Source organism: Cynoglossus semilaevis, chromosome 2, assembly GCF_000523025.1.
Source record: "Cynoglossus semilaevis isolate Cse_v1.0 chromosome 2, Cse_v1.0, whole genome shotgun sequence".
NCBI classification, from domain to species: domain Eukaryota; kingdom Metazoa; phylum Chordata; class Actinopteri; order Pleuronectiformes; family Cynoglossidae; genus Cynoglossus; species Cynoglossus semilaevis.
This window is the reverse complement of record NC_024308.1, coordinates 15,721,034-15,734,967: the sequence shown is the minus strand read 5'-3', so window position 1 is coordinate 15,734,967 and position 13,934 is coordinate 15,721,034. Positions and strand designations below refer to the sequence as shown.

Here is a 13,934-nt window from a genome sequence, read left to right as displayed (position 1 = left end):
AAAGTGTTCGTTCAAAGAGCTCTTTGATGCCCTCTGGCGGGGTTTGGGGGGGGGGAAGCTAAACAGAGGGATTCAGCCCCTGTCCTCAGCACAGCAGGCGGTAGAAACTAGCTTAGCACTTTACTAGGTTGAAGCCACAACACCGCTGGATCTCTTTCACTTGCTCTTGCTTCATGGGTTAGTTGTGTGACATCATAGTGCTTGAGGAACCCCACCCTTTTGGACTGTTGTGTCGAGGTACTCTCTATCAGCAGTACCCGACCTTTTTTGTACCAAGTACCAGCCGGCCGGTATCAGCTGTGGAGCGGTAATATCGTGTTGGTCAACAATACCAAAGAACACCCTTCCAGCCATGTTCTGTGCCTTTCCTCCTGTGTGGAGTTGATCAGTGTCATCACCCTCACCTGTGTCTCTGTCGTTAGTCTCACTCCTGTCACCTGCTGCCCTTGGTATATATATCCCTCTGTCCCTCACTCTGTCTTGGTGGGATCATTGTTCTGAGTTCAGTCCTTGTCGTCCCACATCCCTGAGCTACTGTTTGTTTCGGCGTCTCCTGAGAATCCAGTAAGTGGACGTATTTAAGATTGGTCATCTGAATAAACTTCCTGCTCCTGTCGTGCTGCATTTGGGTCCTGCTTCCTCTCAAGCAACAACGTAACAGTTATAAAAGAATACAACTATATATTATTGTCCTAATGTTACAAAAACCTATTTAAAAAGAGGAACTTTTTATAGTAACAAAACAGTAGTAGTATGACAAAGGACAAACTTGTTTAGGTTTTTAAAATAAAATAAAATCATAGAACATATCGTAAAGTTCAACTGCACTGGATTCACAAATGTGGATACAATAAAAATCAGGGGTGTCAAAGATGTCCCCCTTATTTCATGGAAAAAAGTACATCAGATAAATCTTCATATTTAATGAAAAAAAGTTTAACAACAAAATTCCTGAACATGAAGTCTTTTTTTTTTATTCATCAAGTGGGCCAGTTTTGGTCCATGGGCCTTATGTTTGACACCCCTGATATAATTAATGTTCTAGCGCATCCCCATTACATTATTATAATCATCAGGGCATTGAAATGGTTCCACAAGCAACACAAACTATCATCATTCATCACAGTATTATTGCAAATTTTCCAGTAAACTTACAACTTGTGTTTTTCTGATATTCCGTCTTGTACGTTATTTTTTGTCCACGTGGCCCTAATATTTACATTACTTCAGAGATGAATTATTCATCCGTCAATGTTAAAAGTGGCTCGGAGTATTTAAATAGAGATGAGCAGTAGGTGTAACTCTTGAACTGACACTTCACTCTTGTCTATTCACCCTGCTGTTTGTTATTAATCTTTCCCCTTATTGGTCACAGACCTTGATTTAGTGTGACGATGAGACAGCAACAGTTATGAAGCCTGAAGGCCTATTAAATTTGTATGAGACTAAACGCTTCTTTTGTTGTGTCATTTAGATGAATACGGTTTAAATGCAGAATGATTTTTTTTAAACCCCCTGAATGAATCCATATATTTAAAATTTGTTCAGGGGTTCGCTGAGTTATTTAATGGCTTTAAAGTGAAAAAGAATTTTAGGAATTGGGATTGGATGATGTCATTTTTATAAATATACATATTATAATATTTTCTGGTTTTTTTTGTGTTTAAATAAATTATACATATTATAATATTTTCTGGTTTTTGTGTTTAAATAAATAAATTGAAACTGGATTGAAATTGAATAAGGGATGATGCAAAGATAAATAAGGATAAAAAAAATAACATTTTGTTCACTTGACTATCTCGTTATAATATCGGTCGCCAACCAAAAATAATCTGAATTGAAAGTAAAATGTAATTGCTCACTGTCAGATATAACATTTTCATTAAATATAAACATAATAATGTCTTTACTAATTACTTTAACTGCGTCCGACCACTAATTTAAAGATGAACCGCTTACAAAAGCCAGATTCCTGAGGAATGTATCTTTTATCCTTTGAGTTACATTACTGCAGGCTACTGGGTGTGTATTTCAACAGATTTTTTTAAAATTTGAATTCAGAAACAGAGTGCAGCGTTTCTGCTGATAAAATTAAAAACAATAAATGTAAAAAAAATGTCTTTAGTGAGCCTTTAAAACCACGGAGAACTAGGACATCATCTTCAATGGGTTTTGATGGATTATAAGTCATTAATGAATTCCATTCCAGTAACTGTCTAATTCTGCTTCCGGTTTTGGCACTAACAGGTTTTCCTTGTAGTGGATGACAGCAGGGAGCAGTAGTGGAGATGCTGTAGGAACTCCAACCACCGCTAGAAGACAAACCGTGATTGAACCTCCCACCCTCAGTGAGAGGCAGCTGCCCGTGGTAGAAGAGGAACTATCACCCAGTACAAAGCGACGAACAGGAACTATTTGCCCCGTGCCCAGCTTTCCTTCTTGCTGTAGCGTTAACAGAGTGAGGAGAAGGCAGACCGAAGGAGTCAAGAAAAGGGGGGACAGAGAAAGAGAGGGAGGGAGAGAGAGTGTGTGTGTGTGAGAGAGAGAGAGAGAGAGAGGGAGGGAGAGACGAGCTGGAAGACGCAGTAATGACAGAGCAGCAGCTGAAAAATAGAACAACTCTTGTGCAGGAGCGGAACATTGATAAGGCAACTGGCTGACCCAGCGACAGATGTGATTTCCAAAAACCGTTGTGACCGGTTCGGTGCCAGCAGGGAGCTGGACGTGTGATAACAACGCGCTCTCTTCACCACAACACTCCCCGCCGGCAGCCTCAGCTTCTCCCCGGGACTGGAGGACATCAGCACGGCTGTCGGTGAGGCGGCGCTGCTGCGCACAGCCGTGCCATGTGTCACTGCGCGGCATAGAAGCTCTTTGTGGGGCTGCCGTACACACCGGGGACAGGTGCTGCCGCGTACGCCTGTGTTCAAGTATGGGTGTGTGTTAGAACTGGCCCGGGTACACGGACACGGAGACACGCACGCACACGCACACCCCCTCAGACAGTTGTCTAAAGGATGTCAGGCCGACGTACGGGAGCAGTTTTGTCCTGAGACAGGTGCGACAGGGCGGAGTAGTTTACGAAGCCTGACGCGGGATTTGGGGACGCGCAGAACAACCTTCTCCCTTTCGTCAGGTCATCCTTGGATTTTTCTGACATTGTTTCCACTGGGACACGCTGCTCACGCACTCACATAGTCCGTGTTTGGGCTCCACCATTTCCTCCACGACAGTCTGAGGTAAGTGGACCCCGCTGCCCGGTGTTGGTGGTTCGGCTCTGAGCTCAGGGTTCTGCCCAGCCTCCAGCACCGCTGTGTACTCTGACTCTTGCCTTATTTATTGCACGACTTTATTTTAGCTGTAACGATAGGTTAGTTTGATCTGGTCATTTCAGGAGGATGGCTGAGACCTCATGAATTGTCCTAAAATAAAAATAAATTCAAACTACTTACTTCTAATAACAAATACGTATATAGACTAATTACCTAAATAATTATTGCAGAGATTAACACGTTATGTAATATTACAGTAATGAGGGGTGGGACAGTGTTTGACACTTATTATCTGCATTGCTTTAAATTGAGAGTATAATATTCCTAAGAACATGAGGTGCTTGTAATTTGTAATCATTTCATATTAGTGCTTGTATGTTTACTCCCGCTGCACATGGTTGCTGCCCATATCAAGTACAGGTATGTATACAAACAAAAGGAGGTACTAGATCACAGGCATTAGTTTAATCCAGCCAAAGCGTGACACCACTGGAGTGTAGTAACCCAGAGCCTGTACAGCGGTTTTCATGCTGTGCAGCCTCGTTTTAATCTTCATACTGCGCATAGCTCACAGCCGTGTACACAGGAGCATTAGGACACTTTAACAGTAGTACTGTCTCCATGTACAGTACTGCATCCAGCCTTCTGTTGACTGGACGGTTCAGATTTATGATGTACGGATCGACAGCTGTTATGTATCGATCATGAACTGATGGTTTGATAAAGAGCATCAGGTTAGCACTAACACTGTTGCCCCGATACCACCTCAGTGTCACGCACCCATTTTCTGTGAGCACAGTGGAAGAGCTGAAATTCCCTTCCTTGTTTTTCCTTTTCACAATTACAATGACCTAAATCTTATAATTAGGGATGTCGGATAATAATAATATCGACTGACCGATATTATTCGCGATATGATATTCGCGTAATTTTGTGATATCTGTAAGAGTCGTTATCGTTTTTTTTTTTCTCCAATAATGAAAACCCGATAATCAAATACTTGGGTTTTTGCCTTACAGTATATGCTGGAATCGCTTGTAGGTTGCATATATCGGTATAGGTTGATATCAGAAATTAAGTGTTTGGACAGTATCGGATATCAGCAAAAAGTAAATATCGGACATCCCTACTTATAATTACTCTTGCTTCTTGGTTTAAAGCCACAAACTATTTTTCATGCCTTCCTTTTTTAGAGATTTCTCTCTCAGCTTGTGGATAGACGGATGGACAGATGGGTACTTTATTTTCTGAGCTAAAGGGGGAACACAAATTATACCATAAAGGAAAAAGAATAGAAAACTATTACTGGGTCAACACAGGCTGTTTTTTTTCAAATGGAACGCCACGGAGTCTCCCAAAGTCTCTCTCTAAGGCCGCGCTATGTTATTGTTGTGGTCCTCGTTTCAGATTCACGGGCAGACTTTCAGTCCCTGTTTTTCTCCAATACCAAGGTTTGTGGACTGTCAACGGCAAAAAAGTGAAGTCACCAAAGTTCAGGGAGTTTGTATCAGGAGCCCATGCGTTGTGTGGGAGCTATAGGGGAGACGTCTGAGTTGAGCGAGACACGTCTAGAGAAAGTGAGACAGTTCTTTTTATCTGGTGTGAAAAAGAAAAGATTCAGCCAAAAGAATACCAGCACCTTCTCTGAACTTGCTGTCATTCACGCAATGTCAAGTCTGCCTTGCAGGCCAAGAACCTCTTTAATTCCACTTGCCTGGGTGCTGTCACCTTCTTGACAACCGGCGTTTGAGAGATTCTGTAACAAGATTAGAGGTAAAAATCTGCAGTCCTTGTTAGTGCTCCGTGGGATTTTAATGTCATCTTGTTGACGGTGTTACGATGGTGACACCTTGCATTTAAAATTCAGCTCACTGCGTTGACCTTTGGCCTCGGCGGTACGTGTTTCATACGGCTACGGGTATATTTATGTCTTGAAATAGAACGAGTTGAAATGCAGACTAAGGTAATGATTGGAACAGCGGGTTTGGTATGTATGAATGTACGTGCAGCTCGAGTGTGGAGAGGCATTTACAAGAATAGTAAATCCTTCCTCTCTGATGTTGAGTGCTACACCAGGGGGCAATGTTCTGCACCAGTCTTTGGTTTGGAGTTTATCTACAGTGGGAGGCGGGGGGGATGCAGTGCAGTGGGTTATGATGGAGAAAAAGCAGCAGCAGGAGAAAAATAATAATAACACGAAAAACATAAAGTGAAGTCTTTGAATGCTGTTGCTTTTGTCTGTTTGTCAAAGGAGGCCAAGTGCCTTTCACATGCGGTGACATCCTCTGATACAAGCTGTCACATCAGCAGTAATTACAAGAGAAATACTATCTGAGGGAATACATTAACCATCTTAAGACAGAACCGGGAACACTTGTATGATACGATCTCTGATTGTGTTCTCTCGGCCTGGTTTCTATTTGTTAAGGATCAAATAATAATAATAAAAAAATCCTGTGATAATAGACTTCAGGATTACAACATCACTCTTTTGTTGGCACTTTTGTTGGCAGTTTTGTTGGCACTTCGGGAAAACAAAGGAGTCGTTTGCGACACAGAGGAACCCCAACTATCAAATAATAGTTATTTATTATGAGTATTTCTTTTTTTCAAAAATGTTTTTTTGACAGAATCCAATATTTTTGGGTGCTATCAAATTAATCCATAGTACACCGTAAATGTGTTTAACTTCTGAATGTTTTTTTTCAGTCAGTATTTATATCACCGATCTATAGGAGGCACTGCTCCTGCCAAGAGAAATGACTCAGTAGGGGGCAAGATTGCACCGAGAATTACGTAAGACAAACAAGAGGAAAGCAATCGAAGGAAGCTGGGCAGCTGACGTCAGTGCTTTCTATTCCTCGCATTGCATCATGTTGTTATTCTACACTCTGGTTTTATAGTTTTTCTTTCATATTACATGTTTGATCTCTCTTTTTCTACTGGACAGTTGCCACCTAGTAGAGACTGTGGCTACGGGATGTTGTTTGGTTTGTGCTGTATTTAAATGAATGAATGAATAAATCATAATCATTTTCATAATTAGGTTTGTTTAAAAAAAAAACAAAAAACGCAAGCGTTTTAGCAGAAAAGATAGCAACATGGGATTCTTCAGAGAATTCCAGGTTGCTGCGAACCACAGTGTAAATAACCATTCTCATGGGAACCACACTTGTACCAATGCAGCCTAATGGGCACATTGGTCATTATCTAGTTCAGGGATTCCCAAAGCGTGGTGCGGGCACCCCGAGGGGGTGCACGGGCTGCCACTAGAGGGTGTGTGAGATAGAAAATGTTTGTAAAAAAGATTTTGGGGTGTTTTTAAGTGGGATTTTTCTACACAATGATGTGTAAATAAACATTTCCCTTGTAAAAATTTAGACAAAAAAAAAACGACATTTTAGTAGTAAATAAATGACGCTGCCTTTATAAGAAAGCTTGTTATTTTTAAAAAAAAATTTTCTGCCTTTATAAGAAAGCTTGTTATTTTAAAAAAAAAAATTTCAAAGGTGTGTGGAATTAGTGGTACGTCAACCCAGTTGGGATATAGGAGGTTCTGTGACTCAAAAAAAATTTGGGAACAGCTGATCTAGTTCATCTGGATTCCAGCTGGAATTTAGTAAAAGTGTGTAGAAATGCCATCATCTTGGTTCTATATAAAACTCAGTAGAGCAACAAAATCATTTACTTCAATTCAGAATTTTCTGACCAAGTGAGACTGTTTCACACATTTTTGGCACCATTTCCATTCTTATTCCATTTCTCTTGGAACCAGGCGCGTTGATTAAATGTACTATTATTGCCTGGGAGGATATTTGTGCAATTTACAATATCACCACACCGATAAGTGAATACCTCGGAGGAGAAAAAATCGGTACAAACAAAACGTCCTAGCGTACGAGAGAGGTTTTTAGTTCGAAAGACAGAACCCAGATAACAAGGCTAAGTGTCTCTATAGAAAACACACAGGAAGTTAGCATTCTAAGCTCTTAGTGCTGACAGTTTGTCCTCCATCACCACTGCTTCTTCTCACAGCTTTTACAAACTGCTCACTGAAGCTTAACTAATCCTTGGCTAGCGGTACCCAGTAATTTATTACAAAGTTAGTTAATTTGTGGAGATCTGCACTGACTGTTTGCCAGATCTTCACTCTGAAGTTAGAGCTGCCATTTGCAAGTGTTTGTTTTGAGGCATTTCGCAACGTTTTGGAAGAAACGAATAATAGGCCAATTTGCTCATCATATTGTTTGCCTTCCTCTTTACCTTTTGAGCATTCCGTGTGAATCAGATTATTATGAGAGCCAGTAAGTATGCCTTTCTGTGATTCTGAGCTTTTCGGCGTCGTTACAATGAACTCCCTGTTTGTGATTCGCTTGTAACGCCGACAGCCGCACTGCAGCCTTCGCCTCGGAGCGAGTGTGACACCCCATGTGCTGAAATAACAGGTGCCTTCACAGTGACTTAATCCTTCTTTCTCACCTCCCCGCCGCAGCCTGCCAAGGCTTTGCATCACCTGTGGAGCTGAAATTCACAGATTAGAGAGACAAATGTCGATTTTTCAGAGAGAAGGATGAAGGCCTACTTCAGCAACTTAGACTTATGGCTTCAAAGAGGCCTTAAGCAGGTTGAAGGAGTGCCACCTTTGGCTGTGTTGCCTTGTGTGTAAACCTGTAAATATGTGAAAGTTTAATTCAGGGGTGTCAAACTCATTTCCACCAGGGGGCCACATCAGCAGTACAGTTCCTGTTGAAGGGCCGGTTTTAAATGGAACTCTGTATAGATTAGGGGGCCCCAAACCCTGGTTCGTGGACCAGTACCAGTACCAGTCCTTGCCCGCAGTGGACACAGTGAAAAAATTAAAAAATTCTAATTTCCTTCATTCAAAAAAAAAATTCCACTTACTTTCTTTATTTGACGATAATCTGGCAATATTTTAAAATAAAAGTCATTCAGACTTTGATACAAACAGAATAGATCCTGGTATAGATGTAGCTCCTCCATAACAGACTAAAACTATTTATTCAAGCTACAAATATTGTTCATTGCTGTGTAATAATAAAGAAAACCTTTTAATTTCATAGGTTGATAAACTCTTCTGCATGGCCTTTACTAAATGCTTTTTAAGCTCCCGGGGCCACACAACATGGCTCCGCGGGCCGCATTTGGCCCCCGGGCCTTGAGTTTGACACGTATGGTTTAATTAGTCTATTACAGCCGCAGTTTCCAACTCTAAATAAATGTGCACAATACACTCCTTTTGAATAGTTTTTTTTTCCGCACGCAATGCATTTAATCCCAATTAATTGCATGTAATGATACGATTAATCATGATTAAAAGTTATAATTGTTGCCCAGCACTCATAAACAGTATCTTCGGCATTATCGCAGCATTAAAATTTTATTGAGCCACGTAAAAAGTTTTGATTTAAATGCACGGAATTTAATCTCATTAATCTGCTCACAACGCAAAAAATCAACAAATTAATGAATAACTCTAAAGGTGCTGTTGTTGGTGTGGACGTGCAGCCCCACCCCTCCCCGCTTCGTTTTTTCTTCCCCTTACACTTCTGCTCATTTCCCTTCACACATGTTGCTTCCAACCTCGGTTCCCCTCATTACCTCTCTTTCCTGCCCTCCCTCTCCCCCAATATCTTGTTTTCCCCTGCTTGTTTTAACCTTGCACTTTTTCCCCCACCCTCTCTACCAGACCTTGATGTCAAGGCCTCTCAGGCAGTTGGTTTCTGTCGAGAGGCTGTCAGGGCCAGGGAACCTGCATACTAGGACCCCTGAATGGGACAAATTGACCGTAACAGTGTTCCCACTAAGAATATTGTACTGGGAGAAAGAGAAGGTGAAAGGAAAGGCCCGGTGATTGAGGTGCAGGCCAACCACGCTGCAGGAGGAGAGGCAGATTTGAAGAGCCCTGACAGTCCTTACAAATGTCGGATTAAAGACATTTATTGAACCACACGGCTCGTCTTAAAAAAAAATCTCTTTGCTCTTTATGCAAATGCCGACACTCCCAAGTCTTTGATTGTTTTGATTGCCCGAGGCTATCTTCGGTATTGCTATAGCAGCAGAATAAACACATTCCAACAACTCTATGAGCCCTCACTCATGCAGACACACAAACAACATGCCTCAGTCTTAAGGCCTACATGCCTTTCGGGGGAAGAGTTTGTGAAGCCTGGCAGTTTTATCTGCACCAAGGTTCCAGCACAGTCGAGGACCGTCATTCTACTTATTAAGTGCACAACAAGACCACATCCACCATTCACTATGGATCCCTCATCATTCACTCTCTTTTAATCGCTTTTTTTTTATTTTCAAAGCCATGTCTTTCTTGCACTTTCAATTCCCTATCTAACGTTTGGCCTTCACACAGCTATCCCAATTTCGAGGCGGCCAGAACAGAAGAGTGACTTCAAAGACACAAGTCAGTGATAATCACTCTTTCATTTTTACTTTCCTCATTGCTGCCTTCAGTGATAGCCACTGGCTGCTATCCTTTTTCGATTTTTTTTTCAAGTCTAATTTATTTCTCCGTGCTCCTTAACTGTGACAGTTTGAAATAAGAGTCAGCAGGTATCTGGTTTTGTAAGCCCGAGGTAGTGAGGTATTACACGAATAAAATGTAGGCTCTGTCCCCAATGGCTAAATGACTGTTAAGCAAAGATGAACCTTAAACTGCCATGCAGCATAGGCATATATTTCATACAGCACGGGTGTGTAAGATGTAGTGATGGGAGTATCGATGCTAGTTAATAAATGATAAAACTTTTGTTTTAGGGCACACACACACGTTCACAGTGTTCATTTTCAGTAGTTTTCTTCCCACTACCCTGGTGCCAAAATGGCTGAAATACATGAAGTACAAAACAAATGGGCACAGTTTAGATGCGGTACAGTGGGAGACATTTCCATTCTGAATATATTTTTTTTTTCAGCATTCAGCATCTGAAAAAAATATGCCCCCTGGGTAAGACTTGCATTATCCTGCCATAGTTTTATAGCTGATTAATTTCTTTGGGGAACTTTCTGCCCAAATGGCTCTCACCTGTAGTTTTATTGTCACAGAGAAGCTGCAAAAAATAAATTGAAAACATGCTCGTTGGGTCGGCCTGTCTCTGAAATAGTTTGCTACGGTCTCAGCTGCTTTTTGTCTCTGATCTGTACGAGTGTTGTTTTTTGTTTTTCTGGCGTTAATTGATGTCTGCGGAAACACTGTAAAATCGGCTGCTGTGCTAACACTGTCGCGTGGTAACCGACAGATCCGTTCATTCTGCAACCGGAAGTTACGCTAACGAAAACCAAAGACATTTCTAAGGAAGTGTGCTATCTTTATGGTTAGTTTATGATAGGGATGAGATGCTACGTCGAAGGGGAAAAAAGAAGTTTTCTGGTAGCTGTTGGTGAAACGGATAATGTGATATTTCTGAATTTATGTTCTGAGAGAGTCTTCTTTCGGCTGCCCTTGACAGGGGTTGCCACGGCGGATGATTTGCCGTTGCACCAACCGTTTTTATGTACTCTTTTTAATCTTCTCTTGGGTCTACTTTTAATCTCGCCTGACAGCTCAATCTCCTTCTTCTGTCGTCACATACATGCACCAAGTCCCCGAGGCACATGTCCAAACCTTCTTAACCTTGCTTCGCTAATTTTAAACTTTGTAACTTAACGCTTACATTTGCTTTCAAAGTCCCGTCAACGCTGGTCATCCTCGCAGAAAATCATAGCAGTGTCAACTTTACCCCCTAGAATCGATCACTCTCTCTTTTTTTTTTCCATCTTTGAATTATTCATCATAGCAGGTCTCACCGCCACCATTCAGCCCGACCGACATCCACTTTTTATCCGTTGCTTTGGTCGGTTGATCCCAAGTACTCATCTACATTCGCTTCTCATTGCAGCCTCACCTTTTCCTCCTGCATCACTCTCAACCAACGCACGAGTTCTGTCGTGCATTTGCTGACCTTCATTGCTCTCCTCTCCAGTGCAGCTCTCTACTCTCTGCAGTTCCTCTCTTTCCTGCTCTCTACTCTCCCCCCAAAGATTGCGATGTCACCTGCGAACATCACAGTTCGCTTGGACTGGCCTTATCTGTCAACCCGTCCATCTCCATTGGGCACAGTTTTAGGTTTAAAAGCCTACTTCTACGTTAAACCCTTTACATGTCCTGCAAAACCAACCACTTCCTCCAATTTTTCCTCATATGCTTTATCAAGAATTTCTTTACTACCGCCTAGAACAAATGTGTTAAACTTGAGGCCCCGGGGGACAAATGCGGCCCGCCAAGTCATTTTGTATGGCCCGCAGGAGCATTTCATAAGGTTCATCCTTATGATAAATTTTGTTTTTTTTGTAAATTTCACATCAATGAACAATATTTACAACTTGAATAAATCAACTGCAGAAAGATTTATTGATACGTTATGGAGTAGTTACATCATTACATTCTTCTATTTACAACAGGCCCTTCAAGGGGAACTGTATTGCTTATGTGGCCCCCTGGTGGAAATGAGTTTGACACCCCTGGCTTAGAGAAAGAAAGACAGCGTTTTAGTACTCTTCCTTATATGAATCCAATGCTCACTGTTCCTAATGCGTTGCCATGGTTGTCTCCATGGTGTCGCTGATTAACATAATTTATTATACAGCTCGGGTTTGAGAACATTATCAAATTCTATCAACATCGTCTCACTATCTAGCATTGCGTTAAACAACGTAGTCCAAAAGTCCACCTCGTCTTTCCAGATGTCTCCCTGTATCCTGACGCCTGTGTCCTCTGGATGCCTCTCTATTCTTTATCATCTCACTTTTTTTTCCCCTGTCATGCATCTTACTAAGCTTTCATGGAACTGAACTTTCTGCTCTGTGTCTGTCGCTGCGCTCGTTGCCAGATGTCTTAACTTTTCAGCGCCGCAGATTTACTTCCATATCTCCCTGAATATTCCACTTCTTCCTTGCCAGAGTTTTACTTGGAACGCTCTCCCGAATTTCCTCATTCCAACACCAACTCTCCTTGCCCTCTTTGCTCTGACCATCAGTCCGGCCGAAGACAGGAAATTGAACATATAAAAACAGAGAACGACTGCAGCGAATAGAGACAGAAACCACCTGGAAGCAACAGGTCTGGTGATAGGAGTTGGAACATCTGAAACAGTATCCGAGCTATGAATGAGAGCCAGTTTCTTCCCTTATCCCAGACCCCTTAGGGAAGCAATCAGACCACCAGTAATATATCCCTTGATAATTGCGGCTGAACGTAAGCGGTTACAATACCAGATTTGTACAATGGGACCGCAATTGTTCAAACTGGCAATTGATTACATGGTATTAACTCTGCTGTCAGGTGCGAGTGGATTACTCCGCGAGAATGGCAGACAGTCTCTGTGTTGAGGAGTCACCTGGAAAAGACAAAGAGGATTAGGCTTGATTCAAGGCAAATGTGTTTATGCAGTGTATTACACGGTGCATCCTTCTGTATTCATTTGCGTACTGCGTACTGTACAAAATACAGCAGCGATGAGGGCCAACACACAAAAGCTAAAATGTTTAATGGTTGATCCTCCATTCAGAACACCATGGGTCATATCTATTTGCATGTTTTGTTTTTCACCCTCTTGACTTGACTGTTGGGACAATCAGAATGGCTCTCTGTCTGCAGGTTTCAGAGGGAGTCAGCACTGACTGTCACATTCATCCCAGGCCAGGCTTACTTTAAAAAAAAAAAAATCACAAATGTCTTTCTTTGCAAAGGTGAAACCCACAGAAAGGTGTTTGCACTGAGCTGTTGCTGTATTGTCAGTGGGCACTTCGTGGCTTTATTTGCTCTGAAAAATCAGCACCAGAATCTGTCTCTCACCATTACCCAGTCCCGGAGCCTGGATCATGGCCACCTCCATTGTTCTATGGCGCCACTGAGACACTGGGCTTACTTATTTATAGACACATGCACGCACACGCACACAAACATAAGATAACACAATCATAATAGTTCATAATTCATAATCATTTAAAATATATATGTGAAAAGATCCAATAATTAGAGCAGAGATTTTAATATGCATCACTTATTTTCTGTGTGACATGCAGACTGACACAGTACAGAGGCTGGTTTTAGAATGAGATTATGTGAGTTTTGGGAGGTTTTGTGTTTATTCAATACATATGAAAGAGGAACTGCTTCTAGTTTCCCCCTGGTTTGTTTGATGAAACAAATTCCTCTTCTTTAATCCCTCTCCTTGACATTTGTTTATTGCCCTTACGTGACGTTACAGTATGATTCCGTTGCTGTTTAGTTAATGGAAACAGTGGTATGTTGCTCTAATGTGTCCTTTGCTGCTGTATTAGTTTTGGGATTTCTAAATATAGTACAGAGGCAGCACTCTTTAAGTCTCCACGCTGGCCTTTCAAGGATACACGTTTCAAGGATCGGATTTTTAGGTAACGAAAGTTTAGCTTACATGGCTTACTGTTCCTTTTTTTTGCTCTTTTAGTGCATGTTCTATACCAGTGGTTCTCAAACTGTGCTACGCATTGTATATATATTCAGGATTTTTGTATATATATTCAGGATTTTTGTATATATATTCAGGATTTTTGTATATATATTCAGGATTTTTGTATATATATTCAGGATTTTTGTATATATATTCA

The 13,934-nt window shown here is 41.4% G+C and overlaps 1 long non-coding RNA gene across 1 annotated transcript in view; it reads left to right on the top strand.

Moving 5' to 3' along the window:
* Nucleotides 1-13,934, top strand: part of LOC112486775 (uncharacterized) — a 45,164-nt gene continuing 31,230 nt past the window's right edge. The window contains exons 1-2 of the long non-coding RNA XR_003049251.1: nucleotides 1-564; nucleotides 2,251-3,242. This is a non-coding gene — a long non-coding RNA (uncharacterized LOC112486775). The remainder of the gene's footprint in view (nucleotides 565-2,250; nucleotides 3,243-13,934) is intronic.